The sequence below is a fragment of the Lissotriton helveticus genome, chromosome 8, assembly GCF_964261635.1.
Source record: "Lissotriton helveticus chromosome 8, aLisHel1.1, whole genome shotgun sequence".
Lineage (NCBI taxonomy): Eukaryota > Metazoa > Chordata > Amphibia > Caudata > Salamandridae > Lissotriton > Lissotriton helveticus.
In genome coordinates this window covers 1,395,282,044-1,395,296,230 of record NC_136069.1, presented here as the reverse complement: position 1 = coordinate 1,395,296,230, position 14,187 = coordinate 1,395,282,044, and the positions used below count along the sequence as shown (strand labels likewise).

The following is a 14,187-nucleotide window of genomic DNA, read 5'->3' as shown; positions in this document are numbered from 1 at the left end:
AAAAATAAATAAATAAAACCTGAAATACATGGCTAACCCGCTCATATATAGCAATTAATAAAATACTAACATAGCAAAGACACACATAAGCAACTTTCAAAATTGATATTCTTACAAAGTTTTTCTTTGAACAATCAGCACTCGACAATAGCTCTGATAAGCAGTATTTTAGACTTGCTTCTATAAAGAACATGCATTTGCAATACAATCGGTCTCGCATTTCTGAAAGTTTGAGCTCTTGGTGTTGAAAATGACAATGTTTTGTTAGGGCTATTGTCCTTTATATGACCTCGCCGCCCTGGAGAACCAGAAAAGGGGGAATAGGTTATGAGGGAAGGGAGACAAAAGTAATCTGCTGCGTGAAAAAAACAAGCATTTTCAATTGAATAGGTCTTGCATTTGCGAGAGTTTAAGCTATTGGCATTGTAAATGACAATGCCTTTTATTTATATGTTTTTAAAAGCAACACACATATAAAAGGCATCGTTATTCATAATGCCAATAGTTCAAACTCTCGCAAATGCTAGACCACTTTAATGGTGGCTGCCCTCCTTTCTTTATACCCGGTTTGCTTTATTCAGGTTACAGTGAGCAGTGTCTAAAGAATGGGGCGTAGCAAACATTAAAGTGAAATCGCTGTATCGGCTGCATTCACCCAAAAAGAAATCAATAAAAAAGGGTCTGTAGCGTGGCCACTAAAGTGAAAGTGGACCGCGCTGTAAATTAAATAAAGAAGCACGCCCGCTAAAGTGAAAGTGTAACGCACTGTAAATCAAATAAATAAAAAAGCGCAGCCGATATAGTTAAAGCGGACCACGATGTAAATTAAATAAATGCATTACTATTCAAAATATAAAAGCTGGCGGCATGGTGCATTGTATGAAAGCACGTCCTGGGTGGAATAGTGTTAGATAATTACAGAAAATAGTGCTCACAGCTTCGATAAAGCAGACCGTGTAACAACACAAGTAAAAAGTCCAGAGGTTACAAATGCAGACAAGGCAGTACCAAGGAGGGACTACTAAGCCTATTTATCAATCAAAATCAACGATTTCAAAAGGACAGTAACAGGAGCCATTTAAAAAGATGGGGGGGATGGGTGGAGCTTCTATTCCATACCTCAATACAGCATGTCTCGCTGCCCAGGGTCTACCAAAAAAGTAACAACATCCTGGAAAAAGCAAACACTCATAGGGAATGCAAGATTAGTCAGACTGAGACATCTCTGGGTGTGCATCAGGTTGTCCAAAGTGGCTCAAAAAAGCATGGACGTATTATATTTCTGTGAAATGGTTTAAAAAATGGAGCATATCAGCAGTAAAAAAATTACACTTGCAACATCAGTTATCACTAGAATACTACAGCAGTTAATAAATCAGCCACACAGAAAATACATACACAAGTGGTGTACTCTAAGCCCGCGCAAGAAAGAAGGACTAATTTGCTTAGTAGACAGAATATATAAATTCTGTTTTTCTGTTTTGCGAGGCAACGGCCACCCGAAAACAGAGATCATGACATTTTATAGCCCACTCCCTTGTAGCTGCAGCTACTGAACGCACCACATCAGTTGTCTTCACAGCATGGGAACCCGGCCAGGGTGCTGGGCGTGGCATAATGCCCCTGTGATGTGGCATAACAGAGAGCCTGTTTTCAGTAAAATGCTAACAGGCAGCAAAGGCATGCGGACGTCGAAGATAAAGCGCTGAGGCAGTAGCGCTGATTTTAATTAAAAAATGCATGCAGGTCATCCATGAACCGGCCACCCTGCCAGGGCGCTGGGTGTAGCATAATGCGTCTGCAATGCGGCATAACAAACAGAGCTGCCGACTTAGGACCTGGGAAATTGGGTTAGTGTCTCGGCATTGACTGTACAAAAACATGCCAATGGTTAAAAATAAATCTAAACTCATAAGTATATTTTATAAATTGCTGAATATGTACAATAACGCGATACGTGAACAACCCATGCAGGCGCAAAAAAACTAATGGGAAGGAGAAATACACGGAACAGGACCCCTGGACAGGCGCCCCCTGAAGCATCTAATGAGTCCAGTCAGGAAAGTGGCATAGCTTTCATGCCTGCAATGTCAGCTATGATGAAAAAGTCATTAACAAAAGAGTGCTTTGAAACTGTAAATAAAATGTACAGAGTAAGGTCATATTTAACAGGGGCAGCTCTCATGGGAGGTTACAATAGTAGAAAAGGAGGGCCTAAGGAGGGACTACTAAAGAAAAAGAAGCATTTCCAAAAGACAGTCAAAGGAGCCAATTTAAAACATTGGGAGGAGATGGGCGAAGCTTAAAGCCCATATTCTGACTACAGCATGTGTCGGAGAGATAGCATACAAGCTTGCCTAGGCGAGACCTAAAATGGCCTTCGATCCATCATTGTCCTCCTCAGCCTAGGCAGGTATGCAATCATATGGGAACCCTACAAAAAGGAATAAACACAATAGTCAGGGCACAGTCATTCCACATCCACCCAAAGAGAATCAGCACAGTCAAGTATTACACACCAACTACACTACAGTGCCGTAATAAAAGGATCATGTGCCAAAAAGCCTGAATCAAAATCCACCTGTGTCATTGAGAGTCAACCTAAGCACTCTGAGAAATATGTTAACACCTTCAGCATATGAGGATCTCCAGATCAACCAGTGATCCCCGGAACTGGCAGTGACACCATATATCCCCAAATTCTACGCTGTTAATGTTTTCTCTATGAACTATTCACATGCCAAACCATGTCAACCTGACACACATGCCTTAGGATGTAACTGGTGGCCACAATTGCTACAGATTTTACCTCCAAAAGCTGTGACCAACGGGTGGATGAAAACACAAAAGACTTGAAAGATTATGTCTTAGGTTTATCTTCACCAAAGACATAATATTCATCTTTGATCAGAGGGTAGGTGTTTTGTGAAGTTGTCCTATGTTTTCGGTAAAAAATCATAAATCCCACCAAAACCCCATATAGTAAGACATCTGCAAAAGGCTCTGTTTTCCAGCACAATCACAGTGGCATATGGTGGCACAGCTGAAGATCAACGTATGACAAATGAGCCTGCCTGTCATGAGACACCAAGTAGATCATGGTTAATTTCAACTCATGGTCTATCAAACCCGACCATGTCCAGTGACAAAATAGAAATTGGAAAATGATATGGCTTTTACACTCATGTTGGAGCACATTGGTGAAATTTGGGATGCATTAGAGAAAGTAAGTTTCTGTCAACCATACAAACTGGTGCCAGTCATGACAGACTCATTTTGTGTGATAGCAAAACACATACATCTGTAGATACCTAGTGCCACAGCCTCCTGTGTGTTCATCTCCTGAAAGCACCATGATTACTAAGGTTTTCTGTGACCTCTGCCCAACATAGACTCAATCTGGGGCAGTCCCACAGCATATGTTTGAAGACTGCCTCAAGGGTACTGAATTGGGTGCATGTGTAAGGTTTATCACGAAAGATTGTATGACTCAGTTTCTTCCAAAGGTATTCTGAGGCGTTAAACCACTCTTTTATTATGAAAGGCTCTGCCTACCTCCTCCCTCCAGGTGCCCATCGGGGTCTGTAATGAGATCTGATCATAGGCGACGAGGGCCCTGGACAGCCAAGTGATAAGGCTCCTCTAATTGCTCATCGTATGTAGATTGTTGATGAGCTGGTTAGTAGCAGGTTCACAGTCTCCTGAGTCACAGAAGATGCTACAAATAAGACCAGATTTAAAACACTGACCTTGCTGGAGGCCTAATCCCTCTATTAGAGCTGCAAAAGTCAGGAGATAACCATCCTGCAAGAGGCCCCCAAGGTTGTCATTACCACTGGATCCCAGAATCACAGTTCCTGCTTAGTTAGGAGCACCTGCCTCAGGAGGAGGCCCAAGAGAAGTAACAGAGAAGCAGACACTTAAGCTTAAGGGTTACTTGTAAAAGGTGGGGATATGGCCCAGGATGGACAGAGCCCATGACCGCCAAAAGGGACTTCTGGCTTGGCAGATGTCACTGCCAAGATAATATTACCATTTAGCAGGTCATAATGTGTGTGAAGTATTTGAATCCACAAATACCGGAAGGATGTGTCCTCCAACCTCAACGGGCCCTCTCCAGATCCAAAAGGGCCACAGTGGGAACAAGAGGAAAAGACAGGACTTAATCCAACGCATCTGCAAACCCAAATCATCCCAAAGGTAGCTAAGAGTTGGAAAATACTGGAATGATCATCACAGAGACATAGAACAGAACATCATCTGCATAGAGTGAAATTGCATGGGTCCAATCGGTAAGGGGATTTCCCCATCCCTTACATATATGTGTGCATGAGTTGATAATGTGAATACAAGGGGGGAAACAGGGCATCCCTGTCTGCTGCTGCTGCCAACTGGTATCACGTATGATGTTAGTCCCCCAAACTGGATTCTGAGGGCAGGGTCCTTTTATAGTAGCCATACTAATTTAATAGTACATACTACGAAACTGAACTTGGCCAAAACACTGATTCTCCATAATTCTACAGAACCATCTCATATTCAGAGAGGTGTTTCAACCAGGGACAGAGCCATTCTGATCTACACGAATCAGGCGGGGGAGTACTTGCTGGATACGGTTGTCAAAAATCTTGCTTAAAATTTTGTAGTCTGGATTTAAAATAGCTGTAAGATGCCGGGTATGGGATTTTTTGCCTGGTTTTAATAGTGAGTATAACATAGCCTTGCAGTGAGTGGTTGGGAAGTGCCCCAAGCTAAACGCAGCTTTGTACAGTTTAACTAGGTTCTATACCCGGGAGCTTGCTAAGAGCTTACAATACTCTACTGGGATCCCGGAGGTCTTGCCCAAGGTTAATTCAGTAACCAACACTTTAATTTCTTTGATGATGTTAAGTATGTCTATTTGCTCACATTTCTCTGGAGACATTCCAGGTAGGGCGCACTGCCTCCAGGAAGACCCAGATGTGTTCTTGTGGCAACTGAAGGAGGGGCAAGAGAGAGTCCTGGAGAAAGCGATAAATGCCTCATGGTTGTCCTGCTGCCAATAAAGCTGGGCGTCATTCTAACGATGAAAGGCCGTCCCTGGATGTTGGCTTATCTGCCTCTTAACCAGCCACACTAAAAGACATCCGAGTGCGTACGAGCAATTTGCGCTGTGTATTGATATAGTGCAACCATTCATCAAGCACAGCTTCATCCTCACATAGCTGGAATAGACCGGGTCAGACCGTTGAATCCTCAACAGCTTTCCTTTCAATGTTAAGGCAGGTTTTTGCACCTTGTCCAGTTCACGATTTATTTAAGGAATGTCTCTCGCCTAGGGAATACATTACCCGGATAACCACTTTAAAGGCCTCCCATTCTGTAGGTGGGGAGGAGGTAGACCCACCATTGTGTTAGAAATATTCAGATGTTTGGTCTGTCAGTATACCTCTAAAGGCTAGGCCTTCTAGTGTCAAGTGTTAGAGGTGCATGTGGGCATGGGAGTGGTGGGTGCTCTGCCCCAGGTCATCCCAAGTAGTAAGGGACTGTGATCTGATACCGCCCTGCCCAAATATTCTGGGAAAGAAATAGAGGAGCAAAGGGCAGTTGAGCATACAATTCTATTCAGGCGGTCTTATAAGTCATGGAAAGGGGAATTAAAGGAGTAAAGCTTAACCTCGGGTTGTGGTGGCTCATGTCTGACAAGATCTATTGAGTGAGCCAAGAGACAAGGTTTCGAGCATTGAAGACAGTGGGAGCCCCAGGAATAGGAGGGTATAAGCGGTCAATTAAGGTGTCCATAACAATGTTGAAGCCACCTCTTATGACCCAAAGGACGTGCCCCTGTTTCTCAAAATAGGAGGAGAAGCACTGTAGGAAGCTGGACTGTCTGATTTGGAGGCATAGATGCTACTTATTTTGAGCAGGGATCAATCCAATATGGTCTTCAGAAGAACAAACCAATCCCCTGGACTGGTTTCTGTCAATAAGACACATAAGAGGAGTTACTGCTCTAATCCAAATCAGGGTTCATCTGGCATAAGCAGAGCAATTAGTGGTGTGCCCCTGTACCTCCCCAATCTTCTCTGAAGCGTTTTACCCTTGGGTTGCACAATGTGGAATTCCAGCAATAATGATATGTGGACCACTTTTCAGCAAAGGAAGGAATATATTTTATACTGTTTAGATGGAGTGTGCATACCCTTAATGTTCCAGGAGATTATCTGATTTGTTCTTGCGAGTACCATTGCCTGGCTAGTATCAAACCTGCGAGGTCCCGTAAGGCAAGAGGGGTCCCAATGACCAGTTGGGACCCAGGAACACCAGGGTATGTAGGGAGGAGAGGAGTTACCAACTCACAGGAACCAGATTTGGGGAAATAAGTAATCAAAACAAAACCTCCAATCTGAATTCGAAGGGCATGAGGCTCACATCTGTCAAAACCAACCAAAGAGGTGTCTGGTAGAGGGATGGAATTTGTGGGGAAGCAGATTAGGTGAGTGATGTGACAAAAGCTTGAGTACAAGGGATACATATAAAACTGAAAATATAACCTAGGGTAAATGGCTAACAGATGTAACAGCGACCCAAAGAGGAAGCATTAACCTGCTTCTGGGTCATTCCACCGGGGGAACCCCCCAGCGAAGGTTTGTGCTTACCCAGATAACAAAGGAACACGCAACTAGGAAATTGGTCAGGGATCGATGCGGGGTGCGGGGGTCGAGGGGAGGTTGTGAGAACCTGGATAACCACCAAGAGCATCAGAACAAATCCCTTGTTGGAGAAGAGAATACCGTCTGATGACTACCACTCGCAGAAAACGACCTCAACAGAGAACCCAACAGAAGAAGTGCAGAGGTCAGGGAGACTCCATGAGGAAGGCCACAGTGATCCATGAGTTAATAATAATAATAAAAGACATTTGTAGAACACACAGCTAACCCACATGGGGTGTCCCAGCGCTATAGCAGACAGTGAGCAGGGCAGGGGACAATGCAAGACTAGTCATTCCGACTAAAAAGCCAGGTTTTTAAGGTCCTTCTTTATTCCTGTTCGGACTGCATCATGCGTAAGTGGGGAGGGAGGTTATTCCAACATTAGGTGGTACCCATCTCAAATGTTCTCCCACCCATTCTTGCTTTTGCAAAGCGCAGTGTGGAGAGCAAGCGTTTGAGGTTGGACCTTAAAGGTCTATCTTGTTGATAAGGGCGTAGTCTCCTCCTCAGATAGATGGGCCCTCTCCCTTTGTCTGCTTGAAAGGCAAACGTCAGTGCCTTAAATTCAATTTTCTTGCCTATAGACAGCCAGTGTAGTCGCCTGAGGTAAGGAGTGACGTGGTGTCGGAGCGGGGCCCCGCAAACCAGTCGGGCTGCCGCATTTTAAATGATCTGGAGTCTAAGGATCAGACCAAGCGGCAAACCCATGTACAGGCCATTCGCATAATCAAGGTGGGAGGTGATTAGAGCGTGGACCGCGGTTTTGCGGGTTGAGGCAGGTAGAACATTTATACATTTCCTGATGGTTTCGATTTTGCTAAAACAAGCCGCTGAAACCGATTGTACATGGGTCGTGAGGGACAGATCTTTGTCCCATTTCACACCTAGATTTCTGACTGAGTCCTTCGAAGTAGCTGCATCACCCAATCCCGATGGCCACCATATATAGGACGGGGGCGTCGGATGGTTAAAAAACAGGATCTCTGTCTTGTCTGCATTAAGTTTCAAGAAATTGCGGTTCATCCAATCAGCGATGTTTTTGAGGCATCTTTTAGCGAGTCAAAGGTGAAGTTTGACACTCCGCTAAACGTAAACAGCAGCTGAGTATCATCAGCGTAGGATTTCACCATAATCCCCATTTTGGTGAAAAGCTCAGCTAAAGGTGTTAAATAGACATTAAAGAGCAGCGGGCTAAGGAGCGAACCTTAAGGTACCCCCCATTTCAGAGGTTTGGCAGAAGAGGTAAAGGGGTGGGTCTGAACCAGTTGGTAATGGCCGTGCAAAAAGGATGTCAACCAGTTCAGTGCTGTTCCCTGGATGCCTTTGTCCTTCAGGTGATCTAACAGGATGGGGTGAGAGACTGTGTTGAATGCTGCAAATAAATCTAACAACACCAACATGGCCTTAGAGCCTCCATCCACTGCCCAGCGTATGTAATCAGCCATTTCAATCAGAACAGATCCTGTACTGAATCCTGGGTGAAAACCGGACTGAGACTCATGCAAAAGGCTGCTAGACTTAAACTTAGAGTTAGAGGAGGTTGTTGTCCTTTTGAAGAGTGACTTGGTGGGGCGATCCAGATACCGACAGCAGGCAAGAAGAGTCACCGTCGTCGGAGGCTTCAGAAGAGCAACTGGGTGGAATTCTTTGAAGGCTCTTGAAAGGTAGCTTTCCCCCACCAGGGCTAAACATCCACCGCCATAGACCTGCTCCTGGGATGGGACCTGGTCTCCGTGGGTGTTGATGTTGCTGTCTGGGTGGACGGCACAACCAGTCCATGGCATCATCTGGCTGTGAGAGTGCTACCTAATCCCAAGCCTGAATGTTTTCAAGAAAAAGTAGGCTTTCTGGTCTGCCATAACAGTATGTTATACGGGAAACAGGAGTGCATATTTAATGCCCATTTCTTTCAATTTTAATTTGCTGCCTATAAAGGAGGCTTGCTGGTGTTGGACCACCAGCGTGTAGTTGGGGAAAATCTAAATCCAGTCTTTATCTATCACGGTGGGGTCCATATGTTTCACCCTTTTGAGCATCTTCTTCTTGTATTGAAGGATTTTATCCACTACTGGTTATGGAGAGGTCCCAGCTGGGATGCAGTGGGCTGTCACCCAATGGGCTCCCTCAGTGGAAAAGTAAGGCATCAGCTCAACTTACCTCTAGGGCTCAGTGCTGCATGCACAGGAGCCCACTGTTTATAAGGCCATGTTCAAGGCAGAGGGGCAAGGGGTCCAGGTCTATGGAGGAGGCTAAGCAATCCCCTCTGTACTATGTCTGCGCTGTACAGGCCAGCAGCAAAGATCCCCCACCAGGCAGGTCTCCCAAGTTCCTGGAGTAGGGAGTCTTCAAAGTTCAGGGTCCCGCTCCCTCAGGTATCATGTGAGCCCAACTCCAATGAGCGTATGCCCCACTCCTGTAAGACTCATTACTACAGGCCAGATGGGCGCATTTAAAGTCTCTGGGGCTCTCCCTATCCTTCTCAAGCCCAGATTTACCAGCCAGGCTGCCACAGCCACGGGGGATCCAGGTAGGCTCGGGAATCAGTTCTCTGGTGGCCGCGGGCCTACTCCCACCATCCACGGTAACTCCCACCAAGCTGACAGGGAAGGAAGTCTGCCCAAGAGGATGGGAGCGCCAGGTCCTTCAACATGCCCATGTGTGTAGGTTCTCGTGTGCCCCGTCAAAGGATTTCCCCCCTTTAGTCTGCCATAAAACCCTCTCCAAGCTCCCCGGGTCCAGCTGACATGCAGCAGGCGCCTGCTGTGTTGACTGACACTGCCTCCAATTAGGTCTATAGCAGACCGGAGCCATAGGCGATTGTCTTGCTCTGGCCCATGAGCCGCGATGGCAGCATCTGCTGAGCACAGCGGAGTACGATCCTAGCTAGCCGTGCCAGTCCCTCCAACGCTCGTCGCTAAAGACATGCAGTTTAGATAGAGGCTGAAAACTACCAGACCGGATAAATAGAAGGCGTGTGGTAAAAGTGGCCAGTTGGGATAGCTTGGCTTAGGCGCCAGCAAGGTTGACCTTCTAGGGCACACTCACCGCATTCCATCTCATAACTTTCGTAATGTGAACCCTTTGACTCCTATCTAATAACATAGTGTCTCAGACCTTTCAGTTTTCACCCCATGCATGCTACCTATATACTGAGGGTCCGTGGTCAGGCTCAAGGACAGGCACAGGTCCAATGGATGGCAAGACATCATACTGTGAGAGGGAAGAGGACAGATAGGGAATGGGCACTATGGGGGTGACAGAGAGATTGCAGGAAACCAGGTCATGAGGTAAGAGTGAGTATGGCCAGGAAAGGTTTGACTGTGATGTCATGTATAGAGTGCACTGAGTGGAGTTTTTAACAGGCAAGGAGTCCTATAGGATAGCCATGAGTCGGCACGGAACCAAATGTAGCAGGAGAGTGAAAGGCACTGCATGACTCTCAGTGTGCCACAGAAAGTGACATCAGTATGACCCACATGACAATTCAAGATAGTACCAAACAGTTTAGAAAAATATATGGGCAATAGATAAGATGGTGGCAGTACAGCATCAATGTATGATTGAGTGAAGGAAATTTGCAGCAGTTGGTATCCATAGAAGGGCAGGCCCAGCACATAAGGGATATGACCTAGTACAGGGTTCGCCAACCTTTTTTTGTAACAAGAGCTACTTATGTTCAATGAAAATCATTCCTAGCTACTAATATTAATCATTTTGCAATAGTGACCATATAAGATCCAAATACGTTAGTAGCCAATCTATGCAAGGTTGTCAGCGGTGATAACCTTAATGCATCATTCATGACTTTAAACAGTAATGTAAAAGGCATTCTCTACATAATACAAAAGAGCCATAGCTGCAAAGCCCCGGGCATCAAGGTAATAATATGAGTAGTAAGTTTCCCTGACCCCACATGTTTTATCACTCATAGCCGCTTTAAATATAGTTTGCACAATCAACCCTTTTTCTCCGAACATCAGCTTCTGAACAAAATTCTAAAAATATACATATTTTCATCTCAAATACAACCTTTTCAATTTTGGTAAACATGTAATAATTAAATCAGGCAAAATCTTCTAATTTAATAGGCTGACTTGCACAGAGGAGAGCAACTTACAGGTAGCTCGAGAGCTACCAGTAGTTCACGAGCTACTTGTTCGAGAAGCCTGTGCTAGTATATATTCCAGAGAGGTGGGTCCTCTCAACAGTAATAGTGAGACATAAGTAACGGCTAGTTTGTTAGTAGTGTTTTCTATACACCTCTGACAATGTTAGGCTGAGACTTCCTGGCGGTGATTTGATAAAACCTGGTATAGGGTTTACTGGCTGCTATCACCACCCCTCACATCATGGTGTCTGTGACGCTCTGTTCCTATTAGTCTACGCAATGCTATGCCCTCTGCACTGTCTTGGAATGCATATGCAGGTTGCAGGAATGTGCATGGATCTTATACATCAAGTATGGATCTAATAGTTTGGCTATGCAATCTAGCGACTTTGGGAGCTAAGGCTGAACATCTGTTGAAAGTAATTAGAATAATCCAAAGGGTTTGATATACTTCCTTAAGATATCTAAAGAGCTTGTGGGGGCGTGGCTAGCCAGCCAACATGGCAGACGCAACCTGCTAGTGCTCTGCAGTACATCCCTCTATTCTCCTGTCTAGGCTCCTGCTGCCTCTGCTGATACCTCTCACTCCTGCCACAGAGGCGCGAAGGCCACCAAACCACCAAGTGACGACCTGCGGCCTACTCGCCGGAGACGCAAGCGTTGAGCTGAGGCCTGGCTGCCACAAGCCTACCGTCGATGCTGCTGTGATCTCTGTGGCGGTGCCGGAGACTCCCAGACAGAACCTACTGCCTCCCTTGCCCTGTTGGCATTCTTAAAGTCACTCAACGGCCTCTCGTGAATCTCCCCCCCGCCACCCAACTGCGGAGCCCTGTGGCCTATCCCACCATCGGCAATTCAGTTGGAGCGCAGTCCGCGCAAGGGAGGGCCCAACGTCCACCCTGCAGTCAGCCGTTACAGATGCCGGCAGGGTCAGATTGGGATCACAATTTGGCCCGGGCATTCACGAAAAAAATGGCCCACATTCATGCGGCGTGGCCCAAAATTAAGGGGCGTGGCCCACAATCAAGGGGCGTGCCCTTTCATGGAACACCATTTGGTTACTCTTTGAGGTCTAATTTGTAGAGAAATATTTAGTAAATTAAGCCTTTTAAAGCTTACAGAGCAAGTAACATTGGTAAAGACTAGGAGCACTGCAGTTCTGATAACTGAATACTTACTTGCAGTCTTACCGCCCTGCACAATGCTGTTAGATACTCTTTTCCAACCAGCTATGTCCTAGACTCTAATCATCACATGAATCAGAAATCTAGCACAAAGTGAAGGAGAAAGGGTAAGACTGGAATCTCTGGGAATAGAACATGTAATAACAAAAGTAAGAATTCACAAACGCGGAAAAGGCAGTCTGGGGTGTAAAGAATGCTGGAAAATGTATCTGTACAATCTAGTCATAAATGTATTTCACAAACAGCAGGTGATGTCCGTATACAAAAAACACAGTTCTATTTATGAGTACCAATTACAGTACACATGATCCGATTTTTTATTAAGGGCCTGGGCGATGAAGTGATCTGCCCAGAATCACAGGTTGTTGAGCAGACGCTGGGACTCAAACTTGAATCCCAATCTCTGCAACTCTGGCGTCAGGCCACATATGCCTATGCACAGACCAGAGACATTTTAAGGCATGGGCAATGTGGGCTCTGGCCCAGGGCCTTAGCCTTTCAGGGAGCCCCCTGATAGAGCCAGCTATGTTCTGCAGAGAATCTTGCCCTAATGACCATGCATACTCCTTAAAAAGATTGTTTTAAATACCATTTTTTCAAATGTATTTTTAATATGGGCGATGAGTAAGAACCTATCACAGAGATTTTGCAGAAAAATGTGTTTATGTTTCATGCAACATCCATAAAAAAATGTCTTTGAGATCAAACAGGCCATCACATATGAGAAATGGGAGGATGTCACTGAGATTATTTTCAGTAATTTTAGTGAGCTGCTACTGTGTTGTAATATTGAAAACACACGTCAATGTCCTTGAATATTAGATGTAAATACATTAGGAATTTGGACAAGTATGGTAGTGCTCTGTCCAGTGACCAGCTGAAAGAGGGCATCAAAGAGCAGAAATTGGATTATAAATTCAAATCTGTTCCGAACAGGGGCCCAAAAATATGTTTGGCCCAGGGCCCCCAAAATCCTTAAGATGTTTGGCACAGACAAGGAATGAAAGTGAGAGGATACTCTTCTTGCACAGGACACAGGGCCAAGGTGACAATTGCCTACATGCTGAGCAACTAAAAAAACAGCAGGGCCCCTTTCTGTCACAAAATTATTCGCAAAGGAGAACCTAATAAGCAGGAAGCCCCTGCTATTACTGACCTACTCCGCCCTCCCCAGACCTTCAGCTCAGGAGCACATGAACAGCAGTAAGGCCCCTGCAATTAGTAAATTACTCAGCCCTCCCCAGCCCTCCAGGCCTCAGGGCAATGTCCTGGCAGTAGAGCACAATACACAGCTGCTGGGTCATCCACGTTAGCCAGGGGGAGGCTGAGGTGAAGATGGTGCAAGTTACAAACATCACCTGGCCCCCACAGCGAGACCCATTCTTCCTCGCCCACTGTGCCCTGAATGTGAAGGGCTGTGGGCGAGGTGTTAAATCTAACACTGTTTGTGCTGCGTGGGCCCCAGGGGGGCCGAGGTTAAAATAGCTCACTGACCTGAGCAACACCTGCCCCCCTGGGAGGCCGATTCTTGTATACAATCACCCCTCGCCAGCCCACCATCAGCATGATTGCTTGGCAGGGCAGGGGGTCAAGGAGAGGCCACAGCGGATAATCGCTCCCGCCGCACAGTGAAGCTGCTTTCATTTCTCTGTCTCTGTGCCCTCTGTGGGCCGTTTTTTTTTCTCCCCTTTCCAAGTCCACAGTGAGCACGGAGACAGAGACAGAGAAATTAATGCAGCTTCACTGTGTGGCTGGGAAAGGGGAGAAAAACAACCGTCCCACAGAGGGCACCGTGACACCTGCCCTTCGGCCCATGCCCGAATGCCCGCATTGCCAATCCGCCCCTGGATGCCGGTGGGCATCAGCTAGCCTACTCCAGTTCCTGAGGCGGCCGGGATAGTGGGCAGGACGATGCTGCATCTCCGGCCCTACTCTGAAAGGGCCTACCTGCTGTGAGGACCAACACCGGGATGGCACTCTCTTAAAGTCGGTGCGAAGAAAAGCGGGGCGCAGGGCCCGCCTCATCCTCCCTGCTCCAGCGGAAAGTGAAGTGCCTGCTCCGACAGTCGAAGCGGCAGAGATAGCAGGTGGGAAGACACCGCATCCCGAGTATACACTTGTAAAGGCCCGCCTGCCTGCAGTGGTGACCCAGCAGGCCACGGAGAGGCGTGGCCCGCCTCATCGGAGTGCCCCTGGCTTC

The 14,187-nt window shown here is 46.3% G+C and overlaps 1 protein-coding gene across 1 annotated transcript in view; it reads right to left on the bottom strand.

The window, feature by feature from the left end:
• LOC144773378 (ATP-binding cassette sub-family C member 2-like) overlaps nucleotides 1-14,187 on the bottom strand; it is a 560,817-nt gene that overhangs the window by 466,003 nt on the left and 80,627 nt on the right. The window lies entirely within an intron of this gene.